The following is a 6,842-nucleotide window of genomic DNA, read 5'->3' as shown; positions in this document are numbered from 1 at the left end:
GGGTTGGGTTCTAGGCCTCGGCAAGGTAAGGTAAAAGTTAAAAACGAGCCTATTTTTACCCTACCTTTAACTTACCACAATCACTCTACCCTACCTTTTACCCTTTAGCAGGTAAGGTAAAAAGCAATGAGCCTACCTTTTACCTTTACCCCATATAAATTACCCAATTACAGGGTAATTACTAGGGGACTACTACACATGAACAAGGTTTATAACGGTGCATGCTAGGTAGAGCGCTTTACTCATATAGAATACTCTCGATTATTCCAATTTTACACGCTTTCTTTTAACTCACGCTGTCTGTTGTCGTTGTATCCTCAAATCTTGTAACTCAATTTTAACCCACTTCCCAATGTGGTATCGACTACAAACTTGGTATACTTAGGTCATACTGATGACAATACTTTATCCCATCATAAAAATATATGTTTTTAAACATTATTTTTTTACACGGCTTGGGTCTAATTGTCCACGCTCAACTGACGTTGGCTGTAATTGGCCACGGTCTCTTACGTCGTGGCAAGCTTCGGGGCCACTTCCTGGAGTCGTGGAGTTCTGTCACTGCTAGTACATTTAATAAAAGCGTGTTTTTAATAAAGTTTTTTTAAAATATATTACTTATTAAATGGAGGCCACGGACTGCGCCACGGAGCTTTTAGCGGTAAACAAGGCACCGTATTTACCGGGTAATACTTCGCGCTACCTTTACCCTACCGGGGAATTCTTCCGAGCTACCTTTACCCTACCCTTTACCTTACCCCTTGGCATGTCGACATCTTTACCCTTTACCTTTACCCTTTTACCCGGTAAAAAGGGTAAATTACCTTACCTTGCCGAGGCGTACTCAATCAGCGACTCTCTCGTCCCCGGTTGGAGAGAGTCGTGGCCCCCACGACTCGTGTGACGCTTGTGTGTGAGTATGCAGCGCACGCAAATGTTCAATTTACGAACTTTAGGAGGCGCTTTTAAATAATAAAACAAGTTTATGTACCACAGGTGGTTGTGGTTCCTCCAAAACTCCGCAATAAGGGATCCAGGTCGTGTTAATTTAGAAGTTGAACGACTTGGGAGAAACATTTCCACATTGCGCCATAATACCTCAAAACTATTGCAAAACATTAACATGCAACTGTACTTAACGCGACACAATGTGCAGTGTTGACTACAGCATGTATCATAAGCAACTGTAGCAAATGATAAAAAACGGGAGCACAGTACAGTACTACATACTGTACATTGGAAACCAGTTAATAGGTAGGCGCACGTCTTAACGTGTATGAAATAACAAGTGTTGTATAATAGCGTCGATTTGTAAGATGTCACTTTGTTATCAAACACAAATAGACAGACCCCGGCTAAAAAGAACACACTTTGTTGAACACTGTCCCGTGTTGAGGTGACGGTCATCATAAAACGGGGTACTGAATCTATAATAAATTGATCTGCAAGAGATAACCATGACAAGTGCTCTCTCTCTATTCCCGTGTTCCCGGCTAGGACGTACTGTTTGCTCCGGTATTCTAAGGCAAAGGTTGGGGGAGCGAATTAAAAACGTTGGGCTCGTGTGACCACATTTTAAAAATAAGCCATCGCCAGGTACAAATGTAGCCCCCCCCCCCAACATTTGACTTACTGAAGCGTTTCAAAAGTCTAATATAATACCCCAATTGGCGACCCAAAAGTGGCAACACCTCCTGCCTGTATGGTCAACCTTTTTCGCACCGTACGTAACCAACCGTGCCAATCGGAGGTGCGGGGGAAAGGACAACTCGACACGAAATAAATGCGTTTTCAATCGAGATTTAAAAGTGTCATAGTTCCAGTGGCTTCCTAACGACTGAGCGTTCCAGACGTCCGCAAGACGCCGGTGGTAGCCATTACTAGACCGGATACCACATCTCCAACATAAATACAAAACGAAAGACACAATCCTCAGTGACCACTGGTGGGGCCTTGCGCTCCTCCACGCAAAACTCTCTCGTCGCCGCCAGCAGACCTAAAACATGATCATTTAGCGCCTGAGATTTGTCATTCGACACAATCGAATGGAGTCTGAAGAGTACCGAATGGAAGATCGAAGCACCGCGTGCCACTCCGACTCGCCCGCCACGTGTCCGCCACGACCCTCCACGCCACGTGACTCTCTCCGCCGTGCCGACACTGGATTGGTCGATTCGATCACCCACGTGACAACCCCCCCCTCCCGGCCAAATTTTTGAAAGCGTCCAATCAGAGGTTGTCTAACGGAAGCTCGATGTGGGCCCCGCCCCCTCCTCCTCCAATCTCGCGAGACTTCGTGAGCCAAGTGTTGTTTGGGAGCACGCTCGAAATCTCGCGATAACTCGCGATGTTGCTGGGGGTGGCGGTGTGTGTAGAGAACCCACGTGGCCAGCCACCGCATGCCCGCATCGAGGGCACGACACGGGCTGGAGAAGAGATGGAGCTGATGCGGTAGGGGGGGGAGGACGTGGGGCTGAGTGGACGACTTGCCGACGAGGCTCGTGAAGGACGCTGCTGCTGCTGCTGGGCAGTTGGAGGCAGTCGCCCTCCAGCAACGACGCTCACAACATCGAGCGGAACGCCAGGCGGATAAAAGGAAGCAAGTTGGAACAGCTGGTGGTGGCGCATCTTCCGGTCATCTCAGTCAGTCGACTCATGACACCTACTGGGTCTGTCCCCGAAACCTCCTAGGCCAGCTAGCGTTCGACAATTCACGTGGCCTCAAGGTGCACCTAGCCTGGCACAGACACCGTGGTGACGCCACCGCTCAGTGAAGGCCTCCTCCACACGACGTCGTCTTTAGATGCAGTCATCCACCGCTCCTCGTCATCCATGCAACCGGCTGGAATGTGGAATTTCCCAAACTTTGTACACTGCCGGTCTCCACATTCAGTGCCTATAATCGACCAAATACTGCTGCAGAAAAACTGCACTCCCAAAAGGTCCGTGTGGCTGTTGGGATGTGTAACAATATGTATGTATAATTGTTTTTTTACCCTTTTATCTGGCAACAAAACTGACACCTTTTTTTTTATAAGGAGTCATGTTTGCATTGACCACAATACCTGCAGTCGGAATGCAAATAAAAGACAACTGATAATGTATGCACTGTCCTTGAAGTTGATTGGTCCACACCCGTGTCAGTTTTGTTGCCAGATAAAAGGGTAAAAAACCAATTATATTTTGCTACTGGCAAATGAGGTTCCAATGGTGGAATATGTATGTACCTATGCATACCTATTCTTGGTTCTTTCGGTAAAGTCTTATGTTTTATTTGTATTATTTCCCTTCTACGTGACTTTACCGAAAGAACCAAGAATATGAATCCATGCAGTCACGAAAGCTTTAAATCGAAATCTATGCATACCTGTTAAACCCATGCGGTCTTACCCGTATTATTGTGCAGGTAAATTGAGTTTGCAGGTCCATACGGCGTATAACCATTTAAATTACGGGCAAAATAATGTCTTATTTGTTTTTCTCCCTTGTGATGGGACTGTAGGGTGAACGTTGAGATCTATAAGGGGCACTGGGTGACAAATAATGTCTGAATTGGTCTGCAATAAGTTAGGGCACTGATAAGGGGTTGACATGATGGCCTATGTGGTGGGATAAACGTGATACAAATCAGTAACATTAAAAAAAACTTTTTTTTTTTAAACACGCTTTAATGAAATGTACCCTACTAGTTATGGAAGAACTCCACGACTCCAAGAATTGGCCCTGAGGCTTGCCACAACGTAAGGAACCGTGGTGATTTACAGCCAACGTGAGTTGAGCGTGGACAATTAAGAGCCAAGCCGAAACATAACAGTTTAAAATAATGTTTAAAAATACTTTTGTTTATGATAGAATATGGTATTACCATCAGTATGACCTAAGTATACCAAGTTTGCAGTCGATACCACATTGGGAAGTGGGTTAAAATTGAGTTCCAAGATTTGAGGATACAACAGTTAAATAAAAGCATGTAATAACAAAAGAGGCGTTTGCTTATTTCTTTAAAATGTACCGTATGTACATCACACGCAATTGTGTAAATTCTTTTATTTGTGGGCAGCAGAGGGTTAGTGCAGCCAGTTCCCATTGAGAAGCCACTGGCATTGTTTAAATGATATCCATGACGGTAAACTAGCAGGAAATACCCGGCGTTGCCCGGGTACTTTTGTGAATGTAGAGTGGCTCAATCACTATATTCAGAAGGAGGAGGAGGGGGGTCGATGGCGTTACAGAAACTGTTAAGATTTCGCTTTGCCATGGGGCCATTAAATGTAATATAACGTGCCCACAATAGGGTTACGGCATGATACAGCTAAGTTTGTTTTGAAGCCTGGATGAAGCCGAGGTGTTTGTCTCACGGAGATTGACTGTTAATTGGAATCTCCCGACGTTTAATTCTGTTGATGCAATCAACGGCGATTGTGAGATTAAGTTGATGATGATGAGGAGGGGGTCATGGTGCAACTTGTCGGATGTGTGGGGCCAGGTTCACGTGTGCTGGCGTCACTGGGAGCGTGTGGGGTGCCGTTTGGGGGGGTCTGTGGGCCCCCCCTATATACAATGTTGGCTCGCCATGTGGCCAAGGTTTTCTGATGAGTTTTTAAAAGGAAACCAACCCTGCTAAGTTTGGCGGTGATAGTTTTAACGGTCTGGATTTGTATTCGGAACAGACATACTTTCCTTTTTATTACAAATCGAAGATAGATGGAAGTTGGGCATTGCCCACTTTCTACCAACGTTTGTGTCAATTCAAAATTGTACGGTACTCAATACGTTGAGATTGAAAACGTCAAAAGTGAGGATTTTCCCCGATTGTAAGGTATAACGACATACTTAATCGGAAAACGAAATGCAAACTTTCTTAGCCGGAGGTTCAAGCTTTAAATTTGTACGTTTTGTGGGGGGAAAGGTGCGAGATAAAAAAAAAAGTACGTAACTTTGGTTTACGGCTTTGAAAGTGCAGGACCCTTCAAAATAAGGATACAAAACTCATATTCCTGGGTTAAAGAAAATTCCATACAATTGACGTGTAGATCTTGAATCAAATTTGGAAAAAGTAAAAAAAAATATCAAACTATATTTTGTGAAATAGTATTTACCTTTCTGGAAAAAAGTTTTAAATACATTTTCTTTATTGAAGAACTTAGGTGATTATTTTCATTGGTCTGGCATTTGCTCATCGGATGGCTCCCACGTTTCATGTGGCTCCCACGTTTCCTCGAGGATTAAAGTGCTTTATTCAGTTCCTATTTGATGCAATAAATATGCAATACAATACATACAATACTTAATACTCTTATTACTCTTTGGTCCTTTCGGTATTTACCAGGTAAAGCCCACCGAGCTTTTTGCTCTTTTTCATAGGCGACCTGGCGACACACAGCTCATCGTAGTGGCTTAGATGTGGGAATTTATAAGAGCCAAATAATATAAATGGGGTAAAACTGGAGGACCCAGAGAGAAATCCATACGACCACAGGGAGAACATAACTCTAATAGCAACATGCTGCAATGTACATGTACAGTCCTTGAATATTTGTGGACAATTGATTAGTCAAGTTAATTTAACACTTTTTTTTATTGGGGAAGGGGTAAACTATATTAAAACATGCATAACACGTCAAATGCATTCTTGCAAATGTCAAGCAAAACTGAATATAACCTATCTGGTCTTCCACAAAATTAATGGTCCATGGTATTTTTGAAAACTGGATTCTCCATTACTGAAGTACTCAAAAACTTAGCAACATTATAATTATGAATCGTGGAGGGTATTCAAAATATTTTACATCACTTTAAAATAACCATGTATAGAGTCATTTTTCAATCCACTGTTGGACGAAACCCTCCCCCTGATGGGAGAGTCATGGGCAGGGGTCGGCAACCAAAATAAGCAATTTTTTTTCAGGAGTTACAAAGCATATGAATGAGATGGTCCTTAAAGAGCCGCATGTGGCTCCGGAGCCGCATGTTTCTGATCTCTTGTCATGGTGGCGGTGGTTGGTTGACCATATTTCATGCTGGTCTGTGTTGGTTGGTAAACGAGTGGCCCAGAAACGGTTGATATGGCTGCTGATGAAATCGAATTAAGGTAGCCAGTTTCAATGCGTTTTACACTAACCACTGGGCCACCATTCCACTCCCTATTTAATTTACTCTTACCATGCAATATGAAAACTAACTAAGGAAATACCTCTTCAACTTTACAAGACCAGACAGGTTTTTTTTTTGTGAAAAGGTATATTTCTGTAATCTGTGGTCCTAAGGTCTGGAATGCCGACCATGGCCTAAATAGTTTATAACTAGGCATGCATACATTTCCAGGTGGACAATATATCAGACAATGTTTTGGTTATATGACGAATCTGAAGACAAAAAACATTCCTGCGGGGGGAGCTGGTAGGAATGTTGGGTTGCTCGGTCAATGGGCAGGGTCAACGGCGGCGTGGTGTGTTCCGCAAATATGGCCGACTGAGGGTGGGCACAAGCCGGTGTGAGGAGGTTAAACGTTGAGTTTTATAAGGGCACCACGGGGTGACCAGACCCTCACCACCCAGCCCTCCCCTCCCCACCCAGCCCCTCCCCACCCTCCCGACCCAGCCCCTCCCCACCCTCCCCTCTCCACCCAGCCCCACCCCTCCCATTTTTTGATGCAGGACGGACAGACACAATAATCTCCTGTGGGCTGGTGTAACCAGGAGGTTCCTACCAGTATAAAGAACAGTACAACATCGGATATCTAACTTGCCAGGGATTGGGGTATAGGCAGCTATGCGAAAAGCTCAGAAATCAGTTCAGCCATTTTGGTCACAGGGTTGCCACGATATGCAGGTAATACAAAG

This window comes from Lampetra fluviatilis, chromosome 9 (genome assembly GCF_964198595.1).
Source record: "Lampetra fluviatilis chromosome 9, kcLamFluv1.1, whole genome shotgun sequence".
Taxonomy (NCBI): Eukaryota; Metazoa; Chordata; class Hyperoartia; order Petromyzontiformes; family Petromyzontidae; genus Lampetra; species Lampetra fluviatilis.
The sequence above is the reverse complement of the archived record's forward strand: the minus strand, read 5'-3'. Positions refer to the sequence as shown.